A 13,106-nucleotide genomic window follows, 5' to 3' on the forward strand; every position below is an offset into this window, starting at 1 on the left:
GATAGCGAATGTAGTCCCATTGCCCATCTTTAAGGGAAAGTACAATGAAGACCGTGATCTTCATGTAGCTGAGTTCATAGTAGCGTATGTAGGTAACAATGCTAGAACACATGAGCATTGGTTTGGCAATACTCCTCGCCACTTTCAAAGGCATGATATCTCAGTGGTATGAGAGACAAGTAGTAGGAACTTTTGGCACATGGGACAACTTGAAGTTGGCCTTCCTCATTAAATTTAATTATAAAGGTTTTGAAGAGCAGATGCAAGAGGAGTTCATGAACTTAAGTCAGTTCCTTTGGTCAATGGGTGGAAGCATATGTCTCTAGAATGGAATCCATATTGAAGAGATGGACCAACCATCACTTAGATGAAGGCCTCTTGAAGGGAGTTTTTCTTAGAGGCTTACAACTAGAAGTTCATAAGTTTCTGGAATTGAGAAGACCAATCAACCTACAAGTTGTAGTGCAAGGTGCAAGACTGTATGATGAAGTTGAAGTAAGGCTGTTGATGACCTCATGAAGAGGAGTTTTACCTTCTCCCATGCCAGGAATGGTCACACAATCCCAACTCATAACCTATATAAGAGGTTTTGCATCTTCGCCCCTTGAGCTATCCATTCAGCATCATCATCACCCAGAATCTTCAAAAAGACATCTTCTTAAACAGTGTTGAATATCCAATCATCATGACCCCATCATTTAAAAAAAAAACATCACACACACACATACACAAAAAAACCATTTTAATGGCACCTCCAAAAGAGATATCATTATGAATGATCAAAAACTACATTCATAGATATCAATGAAGATGATCCCTTCTAAAGGCTTGGTGGGTACGGAAGCAATCCATAGAGAAAGATTCATCTATAAAAGTTTTGGGAGGATTTTGAAAAAATTCCAAACAACATATCCTCTCCACCAAGACAAGATATCTGCTAGGCAAACAAAGAGCATGAAAGTATAAGATATCCTACTGTTGAGAATCAATAGTCACATTCACATTTATGCATAGCTTTGGAATTGACTTTTGATCATTATGTGAATGCCTATGCATACATGCCAGATACGAAGCTAAGTGAGCATTCAATCTCACTAAAGGATATGAATATTGTGAATGCTGCTCAGCAAAATAAAAATAGTTTTGGAAAGCTTGACTAGCAGTCGACCATTCTCTTGGAATCAATGGCCAAATGATTTGAAGTCTGGTAAGTGAATCTCTTGCACTCCATCCTCATCTTCTAGGAATCTTCTGATCAAAGCCAGCATATCCACTAACCAATTGAGGGGGATGAGGGATAGAAGTAGTAGGAGAGGCAGAGGAACCGGTGAAAGAGGATGAAGAGATGGATAAGAAAAATCATAAAAGGAAAAATGTGCTAAAGAAGGATTAGCTAAGAAACTAGGAGAATCTATTAAAAAGGATGTTAATAAATAGGCTAGAAAGGTGAAAGAAATATCTATAGATGGGGAAGGACAAGACGGAGGAGGGGAAAATACTCGATCCTCAATAAAAGAACAATGAGTGAAAATAGGAATGTGAGGAGCACCTTGAGGTTGAAAAAGAAGAGGTAAAATTAATTAGTGAGTTAGATTTATAAAAGAAAAGATAAGCATCATATCTATGGGCCATCTGTTGATAATAATATAAGCTAGGAACTAATGGGGATCGAAGATGGTAAGCATCAAAGAAAGATGAATCGAAAGGAGTTTGTTTTGAAAAGTGGGCTATGAGGTCCACCCCTAGTTGGTTAGTTTTCTGCACATGAAAAAAGGCTTTGTTTTGTCATTGATTTAGGATCACAGAGTCAATCATTGTATGTTCAGGGCAATCAGCCACTTTAGAAGAATAGTCTAGGAACATTTAATCAATCTGCAACTCCAAATATCTGACATATAATGTAGCTTGTAATACCATGTCCCCTACATACCAAGCTAAATCTTCATCATCTGGGATTAATAAATCAGCTCTCAAATACATATAAGACATCAGTATAGTGTTTGTAGTCACAGAGTCTTCAAAAACCATTCTGGCCACTTCAGTCAATAAATCAATAGACCAAGCTCCACTCCAACCATCCTCTGGAAGATGCGAATCCATCATTGAGAGGTTGTTATAGAATGTTAGCTTGTGTTGTTGATAATGAACAAAGAAAGAGTGGTATGGATGAAAAAAATCTTGAATCTACTTAATGAAAACCACAATAAATCCATTCTAGACAGAAGTCTTTCATACTTGGCTTGAAATAAGGGGCATAAGGTAAAGTTCCTTTGACGGATTGGAAAATCCACAGGGAATAAAGAAGAAACTAGCTAAACAATAGGACTCTACAAAGTAGAACAGAACTAAGCCAATTGTTTCTTAAGTTATTGAATGAGTGTTGCTCTATTCTAGGGTTGTTGAATCTCCATGTGCTATGAAAATATTCGACATTGTGAGGAAAGCTGACGGCTAATTTCTAGATTGAACAAGAATGGAGAATGGAGGAGGAGTTGGGATTTATTCAGCCACCCATTTAAGTTGCTTCCTCTGAATTACCACATACAGAAGGGGATCAAGATCCTCAATAACGACATCAGTACTTTCAGTAGAAGGAAGAACAACCTATGGACGATCAACTAGTAATGTAGGAACTTCCTTTAGAGGGGCAGCATATGCCAGGAAAACAAAAAGATAGGAACCAAATGTGACATTAGTTACATTACCCTTGTGGCTCTAACAAAATGTTGATCCATCTTTGACAAGACATAGGAACTCCAATCAATAGTAATTCCTTTCAACACCATTCAAGAAGATGTGAATAACTCCTTCAAAAGATAGTTAGAAGGTGTTTTGGTAGGCATAAACCTATCCTGAAGGAATTGGCATAATTGCTTCTAGACAGGATTTGAGATCATGGAGACACTAATGCCTAAAGTAGTAATAACCCTCTCCAACACATCGTGGGTTTTCTTCTACAACAACTTAAGGATATCCTTATTAGAGAACAATTTTCAATCAGTAGGTAAAGGATCTCCTTGATATGGTAAGGACACAAGCTCTTAGGCGTCATATGGATAACTGTGCCCTTAATAGGACCAAACCTCTTATTGTAAGAGGCTAAAAACTGATCATAGATATCAGTATCCTCTGAGATAAGCAGCAATGAAAGTGCTACAAACTTGGCTAAGCCCACCTTATTGATAATATCTGAATTCAACAACAATGAGTAGTCATGAGACACCAAAGAAATGTACTAGACTGGGGAAGGAGTGCAAGTTGCCATTTGGATGGTTTATACACACCACACTCACACAGACAATCACAAAGAATGCTTGAAAAACAACCAAAATAACATGAGATAAGGTATCAACCATAAAAGAAACTCACACGGACGTGACCAATTAACAAAACCCCAAGAAATCCACATCCTAGAAATTTTCCGGTATGACCTTTGCACTTATGCATTTGAAAGCTTCATGTGATGCATATATACAACACCCAAGATCTCCATATTAGGCAAAAAGAAAAAGAAATACACATCGTATCCCTAACTCTAATCAAATGACCGATAAAAATACCAAACCAAAATCTAAATCGATTGTTGACCAAACTTCAAGTGACCAAGACTACCAATAAGGACTTCAATTGATTGCAACCTCACCCACCCCACGTAAGGTGTTTATTAGAAGGGGGAATGTGCAATGTGAGGGGAAATGGAAATTTAATTGTAATTTCATTTTATAATTTTATTATCAAAGGGTGAATTTTGTTTATTAGGTGATAAACCTCAATAAAAAATAGTAGTGTATTTTATTCATTAAAAATTATTAAGTTGACGGTGCTTATTCACGTGCTTGAACTACATGCCGTGGACTACATCTCAAATTTGGGTTGTCAAAGAGAGGAACTGGGAGAGAGAAAGAGGAGAGAGAGGACTGCAGAGAAGAAGAAGAAGAGCAGAAGAGAGAGAAAGACAGTTACGAGGGGAGAGAAAGACTAGAAATAGAGAGAGAAAGACTAGAAGATAGGGAAGGAGACATGGAAGCTTGGAGAGTAAGGTGAAGGAGAAATAAGACTTGTATATTTATCTGATAATGAAAAATTAAGTCTCTCTCACCTTATATACCAGCCAACTGTAGCTAGTATTTCCTCGTTATTAAATCCCCCTCTCTTACATTCCATCCCCACCCGAAGGTTTTTGCCCTAAAAAACAATTTGGGCACGTGTGGTAACTAGGAGGGGCCGATCAGAGTACTACTCTGTGGCATTATTACAAGGGTATATTGATGAATGAAGAGGTATTATTGTGTATGATGGGCCATGGAGTATGTATGATACATGGGCCTTATTGGGGAGTTATAAACATGAATTTTTGACCCAAATATCTGGAGTAAATGCGGGTTGCAGACAGTGGACAGCATGTTGTTTACTACAAGACCCTACTGTAGTAAATCTGTCATAGATTTCTGTGGGAGACTCCGAACGGGGTGTGCTATACATCAAAACGGAGCTCTCGAGAAGTAATTTTAGCCCATGTATGGTGTGCATTGCTATCCATAGTGCATAATAAAATCTACTTTAAAACAAAATGCTGTCTGCAATCTGTCTGGGGGAAAACAGGGCCATAGTTAGCTGGATTTCAACCAAATCTACTTCTAAAAGGTATGGGAACTCTTCCAAAACTAAAATTGGCCTCCAAGAATCTTCCTCAAGTGGTAAACCTTACCACTTAATCAAGTATTCTATGATTGAGCGAGAGCAAAGCCTTTTTTCCCTTTGTCCTATGACTTTTTCGGGTATGTATTGAATGATGCCTTCTTCATCTATCGGTGGGAGTTCCTCAACATAGTCCACTGGTAAGCCAATGAAGGGCTTCAAACTGACTCACATGGAAGACATTATGGATCTTTGTAGATGGGGGTAATGCCAATCAATATGCCAAGTCTCCCACTCTTTTGATAATCCGGTATGGTCCATAGAACCTGTGTGCCAACTTATTGCTGGACCCATCTTTAAGGGAGGCATATCTAGACTTATGCACTTTCAAGAGCACCAAATCCCCTTCTTGGAACTCCACATCCCATCTTTTGTCATCAGCATAAAGCTTCATTTGATCTTGGGCTCTCTTCAAGTTAGCTGTACACTGCTAAAGTAAGGCCTGCATTCTCTCCAATTCTTCCTTGCTTTGTGGATTTATTTTATCATTGAAGATAACCACAGGAAGGGGCACCTTGTAGCCATACAAGGCCTCGAAAGGTGAAACTCCAATGCTAGCATGTGTAGAGTTATTATAGGAAAAATTAGCCAAGTGCAACCATGAGGCCCAAGCATGCTGCACATCATGACAGAAATGCCTCAAGTAAGTTTCCAGCCATTTGTTAACCCTTTCTGTCTGACCATCTGTATGTGGATGGTAAGCAGTGGAAGGGGCTAATTGAGTGCCCATAGAGTTGAAAACTGCCTGCCAAAAGCTACTCATAAACTTAGCATCTCGGTCATGCACAATGACCTGTGGTAAGCCATGTAATTTGAAAACATATTCCATGAATTGGCTGGCTACTTGAGAAGCATTATAGTGAGTCTTTGTGGGAATGAAATGGGCTGCCTTTGTGAGTCTTTCCACAACTACATAGATGCTGTCCCAACCTTTCTTGGTCACCGGTAGGCTGGTAATGAAGTCCATAGTGATGTGTGTCCACTTGCTTTCAGGCATAGGCAATCGTTGAAGTAAACTAGCTGGTTTTAAGGTGTTGTCCTTGTTTTGTTGACAAGGCACGCAGCCCAAGACAAAGTCTTTCACATCTTTTCAAAGGCCTTTCTAGTAAAAGCTTTTAGCAATTTTGTCATAGGTCTTGAAGACTCCCAAATGACCAGCTATAAGGGCTGAATGAATCTCCTGCATCATTTTCTGTTTGAATGGGGAGGTATGAGGGATGGCAATTCGGCCATTATACCATAAAAGCCCATTTTTTAGCTAATATGAAGAGTTTTCCATACATTTTCCTTGCTATAATTTCTAAAACACATTGCTAAAATCAGCATCTAACAGGTAAGCCTCCTGAAGCTCATGTATCCAATCACTGTGTAACTCCATGATAGTAGAGACTTTACATGCCCACATCCTACACAGGGAATCAGCCACTACATTGTCCTTCCCATGAGTGTGGGTGATGTCAAAGTCATAGTTGTGTAAGGTGGCTACCCATCTCCTTTGCTTCGGAGTCAAATTTGACTGAGACAAGAAGTACTTGAGTACTCTATGGTTGCTTTTCACTCTAAATCGGCTGCCATACAAATAGTGATGCCATTTCTTGATGGCATGAAGGATGGCCAGCATTTCCTGATCATAGACACTCATAACACTCTCATTTTCAGCCAACTTTCGGCTCTTAAAAGCTATGACCCCATGTTCTTGCAGCAAGACTGCACCAATTCCTCTCCCACTGGCATCACACTGAATGGTGAATTCCCTAGAAAAATCAAGGCTTACCAAGATAGGGGCTGAAGTAAGCAAATCTTCCAGCTAATTAAAGCTTCTATCTGCCTATGAATCCCAGAAAAATGCTTCTTTCTTCAACCTATCAATGAGAGGGGCTGCAATAGTGGCATAGTGCCGAATGAATCTGCGGTAAAATGAGGAGAGACCCAAGAATCCTCTCAAAGAGGTAGTATTTGTGGGTGTGGGCCAATCTCTGACACACTGAACTTTCTTTGGGTCAGCTCTAATGCCTGTGTCACTAACAATGTGTCCCAAGTACTCAACCTCAGTCTGCATGAACGAACACTTTGTCTCCTTAGCAAAGAGTCTATGATGTCTAAGTATATCAAATATCTGCCTCATGTGCATAAGGTGAGCTTCCTTTGAGCGACTATAAATGAGGATGTCATCGAAAAATACCAATACAAATTTGAATAAGTAAGGCTGAAGTATTTTGTTCATGAGGCTCTGAAACGTGGCTGGTGCATTAGTCAAGCCAAAAGGCATGACTAAGAAGTGATAGAGCCCACGATCAGTCTTGAATGCAGTCTTTATCTCATCCCCTTCACGCATGCGTATCTGATGGTAGCCAGATCTCAAATCAATCTTTGTGAAATACTTAGCTCCCTTCAACTCATCTAACAGGTCATCCACCCTAGGAATAGGGTATCTATTCTTGATAGTGATCTTATTCAGATCTCTGTAATAATTAATAACTCATGATCTGTAGCTCGAAACTTAGGGCTATAAAAAGGAAAAGTGGCCAATTCAAAGGGAAAATTAGGATTGTATAGCCATATTGTAATTTTAGTAAATGAAGAGTGTATTCACATGAAAACATGACAAAACAAAGAATAAAGCCACACAGACAAGGAATGACCCCTAGATAGGGTGAAAATGGGATTATTGAGTTAGGAAGGGACCCTATCAGGGAGAGATCATGACATGGTATGCTGAAAATATTTCATAAGGAGGTTTTTAGGAGGGTATGCAAAGGGTACATGCAGGGATGCGTCCCCACACTTAATACCTTAATAGATCAGATTGACTACACAATAGGGTCCCAACACTTGATCATAACCCATACATGTACATCCCCTCACTTAAAACATGACCAAATCTTGCAATCAAAAGGGACAGAGATAGAAAAACTTGGCCCGATTCGCATAGGGTCGAGGGGAGTCATCCTTGGCATGTGAAGAGTTGTAGTCATATAGTAGGAGATACCACTACTCACCATATCACACTCATCCATCATGGTAGAAGCCATGCAGTAGCACCCAGGGAGATAGCTTTGTTGATGAAACGTTGGTTGAATTAGCAATGGCGAGATAATCATCACTCGATCTCGATCATCACTCATATTAAAATGATAGATCAGTCACTCACCCCATGATTCACATCACTCTAAGAATTATAATGGAACCCCATAGTTTGCACCCAGTTTAGAAATCGATAAGAGGAATGGTTCAGAGGCAGTATGTCATTGTGCACTGTTGATGATGCAATAGTGCATCTCAACCCATTTGGCATAGGTGCAAGAAGGAAGGCCAGAAAGCCTCATCGTATAGTGTGCCAAACAAAATGAGGTGTATAGTAGTGGTGGAGGAGGTCCGCCTCGTGTGTGCATAATAGGAAAATGAGAATGCACCTGTCTCCAATTGTCAGGACATCCCTTAATTCTCATTTCTCATTTGATGAAAGGGAAATCAATCACACTCAACCCCTCTCTATCTCATGCACTTTTAATGAATATAGGAGGTCCACCCACTTCTAAATCCGATTGATGTAAGCCGCATTGCCACTTTGTGCAAAGGTTATATGCCTTGTCCACAATTGAGGGTGCCGCATAGTGCTAGCATATGGTGCAAGAAGGAAGGCCATGGAGCCTTATAGTGTCATGCATAGAAACAATTTGTGTTTTATGCATTGAGAGGCCCATCCCCTGCGTGCAACACTCCATTCATACATCTCACCTCTTTGTTAGATATAAAGGGAAAGGAATGGTCACTCACCCCATCCTCTACCTCATGCTCTGTTGATGAATATAGAGGGTAGCCCATATTCACATCCCCATCTAGTTAGGATGAAAGCTCACATTGCTCAAGTTTTTTCGATGGAGATAATCTTTGTTGGATTAATGATGCCAATTGGGATTGTGGTTGATGAAAAGGCGTACTTAGGGAAGTAGCCAATAAGTTTGGTACTTGGATTGTATATTGGAAACACCATCTGTTGGAGAATTTAGAAGCAATGATGGGGTTGCAAGATTCAGTGCACCAAGGGAGGTGGATTTGGAATTTCTTCTAGAAGAGTTATGTTAGTGATCACCTATCCTCGACTGCAAGGTGTTACCACCTTTTCCACAACTAGCTTCCTCATCTAAGGGTGTGTGCCATCTTTTCTTGGAATGAGGCCTGTTATGACAGGGAATTTATTCCTTTTCTCCCTTAACAATTTTGATTTTTATTTTTTATTTTATTTTATTTTATTTTTCCCTACTCCTGAGGGTATTTCCACCTTTTCTCAAAGAATAAGTTGGCATGACAGGGACCAAATTTCTTTTCTACCATGACCAATATATGTTTATAAAATTTTTAATCTTCTTTCTCTTCTTTTGAAAGAGGAGAATGGTAGGAAATCCATATATCAAAACCATCCTTGCCACCTGTGCTGGATCAGATGGAAAGGAAGCCACGTTAGGGTAGAAGGTGGCTACGAGGGGTTAACAGAATGAGGCCACCTCATTAGAATAAGTAGGAGGGCTAACAAGAGCAATAGGCAAAGCCTTACCGACGGACGCCCAAGGAATGAGGGAGCTATCGACAGTGATTGTCAGGATCCCTAGGGAGGGTAATATGTATTGCGGTGATAGCCATTAATCAAGAAGGGATCATCAAAAGCATCGACTTCTTGCACTTGGACAAAGCCATTAGGGTTGATAGAAAGTACCTTAAAGGGGCCCATCCATCGTGGTTGAAGATTGCCTAGAAACTTGCTAAATCTTGAATCATACGTAAGGACTAAGTCTCCTTCTTTGAGCTTCTTCTGCTTGATGAAGATGTCATGATAGACTTTTCTACAAGCTTGTGTGGCTTTCATGCACTGTAGGGCCATCCTACGAGTCTCATTTAAACATTATAAATACAAGAGATTGCGTTGCAAGGACTCGTCATCTCCCAAGCACTCTTTGATAGCCATGCACAAAGAGGGTAGCTTGAGTTCAACAAGAAATATGGCTTCTCTACCATACACCAACTGGAAAGGGGTCTATCCTATAACAGCCTTATGAGAGCTTTTGTATGCCTAGAGGGCTCTATAAGTCAATTGTCCCAATCTCGATGATGTGTAGAAATCATTCTTGTCAAAATCGAGTAGAGGATGTGATTAGTAACTTTGACTTGGCCCTTGGCTTTGGGTAATAGGATGTGGACTTACGATGGTTTATCTTGTATAGCTCTGTCAATTCTTCCATAATCTTGTTAAGAAAATGCATACCTCTATCATTGATGAGATCTAGGGGATTGTCAAAACAACTGATTATCTTCTTGTACAGGAACAAAGCCATGCTATTGCCATCATCCCACTTGAGAGCTTTGGCTTGACACCACTATGTAACATATTTTGTACAGACCAAGATGTATATGTTGATATGCTTTCTTTGGGTTGGTGGATCAATGGGGCCAATAAAATCGATCCCCCATTTCTCGAGAACAACTTTAGGGGAAGAATAGCTTGCAATGGCATGGCACTGGATTTGGTAGGCTTTCCCATTCTTTGGGTCGACCACCAATAACCTGTGAGCAAGGCCTTTCTGGCTATCGCTTCTCTTGGAAAGTGTCCTCTATAAGGCTCATCGTGGCATGCTTTCAACACTATCCCAATCTCATCTCCTACAATACATTTGTGCAATACTTTATTTTTGCCTTTCCTATATAGAGCACCACCACCTAATAGGGTGTAAGGGGTTGATTCCAACATAAGCTTCTTCAAATCATGACTAGAGATACGAGGCGGATGTTGTTGGGTTGCGAAGAGGTTGGCTATGTCTACATACCATGGGATAATAGTTTTGACTAGAAAAAGGGAAGCATTAAGAAGGTCCGGATCATCCTGCTCTTCCTCCACTGCTTTGAGGGATTTGTTACACATGATCAACCAAGACATGGGAGCAACCATGTTTGGTAACCACTTCAAAGTCAAGCTCTAGAAAGAGGAGTCATCTCATCATTCTTCCCTTCACATTGGCTTTGTTCATTAAGAAGGAAAAGGCTTCATGGTCCACATAGAATTTGCAGTGTGTTGATAACAAGGAGTGTTGAAACTTCTCCAAGGCAAACACCATTGCTAGGCACTCCAGCTTTGTCATTGTATAGTTTCATTCTCTCTCGGTTACCTTGTTGAGATATCAAGCTCCACTCGTGATACACCAGGGTGACCGTTGAGTACTTATGTCACCGACTTGTCAGTTGCAGACGCGGTTGGTACACCGCCGATGAATAATAGCTACATGATAGCTATCCTTATCTACTCTAGTTCGTGGCTCAGTTAGTATGCCACCTTAGTTAGTTGAGTTTGGTTTTGAGACCCATATAGGGTTCTTCTATTTCTTTGTAAGAGAGTTCTTTTTTTTGGCTTACACAACTAAGAAGAGGAAAACTGTTTTCAGCCTCCACGCTTGTGTGTATTCCTCTATTGTGCAAGCAAGAAAGCTACAAGTGAGACTCCTTCCTTCTCTCCCACAATCTTGACATGATATCAGAGCCTTGTTCGTGGTAAGGAGCTCAAGAAAGCAAGCCAAGCTCGCGGTGGTCTGGTAAGAGGAGCAGTGTTGCTTTCATTTTCTGTTTTGGGAGCAGATCTCTGCAGGTAGCACCCTCGGCGACCCTGTTTTTTTGATTTGAGGCCATTTCGGGACCTGTTTTGAAGGCGGAAGTTTTTTGCACGCACTCAGGAAAAGGCCCTGTTTTATGCTGTGCGACCACTGTTCTACAGGTCGGTGAAAAGTTACCACAGAGATTGCATCGTACGCTTGTGTGCAGAGACATTGGGAGTTACAGAATCATCCCTGTTGCCTATTGATGCAAAATCGTCACTAGGAAGTGACTGTGTGGTCAAATACCACTTTCGCCAGTTTTGCAGATTTGCCCTTGTGAGGGTGAAGCTGTGTTTTTTGTGGTGACAGAATTTTTTGCAGTATTTTGTAATGGCATCTGATTCTCTCTCACAGATTGTCACTGAAAAGCTTGACAAGAACAACTTCTAGGCATGGAAGTTTAGAATGACGAATTTCCTTATGGGAAAAGGATATTGGGAATTTGTTGCAGGAAATGAAGAAGAACCAGTTCTTCCTGATGTTCCCAATCAACAGCAAATGCAGGCATTCAAAGCATGGCATGAGAGAGCCAGGAAAGTTATGTACTGGCTGTCTATCAGCATTTCAGACTCTATGATTGTGCATATTCAGGATGCAAGTACGCCAAAGGAGGCATGGCATACTCTGTCAAAGATGTATAGCACAAATACGCAAGCCAGGAAAATGCAGCTCAAGCAAGAGTTGCACAATGTGCAAAGAGAAAATATGAGCATCAATGACTACCACATGAAGGTGAAGAAGATTGCAGATGCACTTGCTTCCATTGGGTCGCCAGTGGAAGATGATGATTTAGTTTCTGTGACCTTGAATGGTCTAGGAAAGGATTACGCACAGTTTCGGACATCCATTTCAGTTCGTGAAAGATTTCCTGATTTTGAGGAGTTGATTGCTCTTCTAATTTCTGAGGAGCAGAGAAATGGTGGTGCATCTTCTTCAGGAGGAACTTCAAAAGAAACTGTCTTCTACTCAAATGCTGGAAGAGGTAGAGGCAGAGGTAGAGGAGGCCGATTTGGAGGCCGTGGTAGAAATCAGAATATGCAGTAAACTCAAGAAAACCAGTCCTATGGAGGAGGACGTGGTAACTCTAGAGGCAGGGGGAGCCAAAGAGGTCGTGGTGGATGGCAAAGAGATCAAAATGCAAACAGTAATGTTGAATGCTACTACTGTGGTAAAATGGGTCATATGGCTAAAGACTGCTATAAAAAGCAGAATGACATCATGAATGGAAAACTGCAACAAGGAAATTATGCATCTTCTAGTAGACAGGGTGATGACAAAAATGAGCATTTGTTCATGGTGCAGCACATGAACAATTCTGTGACAAGTGCAGAAGAAAGCAACGATGTATGGTATGTTGACTCAGGTGCATCAAACCACATGGCAGGTCATGCAGAATGGATGGAAGATGCAAGGAAAATGGAAAAACCAGGATTTGTGGAGACTGGTGATGATACTGCACATCCGATTGTGCAGATTGGAAAAATCCCTTTGTCTATGCAGGATGGGAAAAAGAAATACCTGTCCGATGTATTTCATGTCCCGAATATCACCAAGAATCTGGTTTCTGTTGGTCAAATGGTTGAGCAGGGCTTGCAGGTCAGATTTAATCCTCATGGATGCTTTGTTGAGGATATGAAAAATAAAGGTCGCTTGATAGCAAAAGGAAAGAAGAAGGACAGAATGTTTACATTGAATGCAGACATGCCTGAATTGAGTGCAACAATGTTTGCACATGGGACCGGTGTAGTTGCAGATATTGATATCTGGCAT

Source organism: Lygodium microphyllum, chromosome 18, assembly GCF_053477565.2.
Source record: "Lygodium microphyllum isolate KBCC chromosome 18, Lygodium_microphyllum_v1.1.10, whole genome shotgun sequence".
Taxonomy (NCBI): Eukaryota; Viridiplantae; Streptophyta; class Polypodiopsida; order Schizaeales; family Lygodiaceae; genus Lygodium; species Lygodium microphyllum.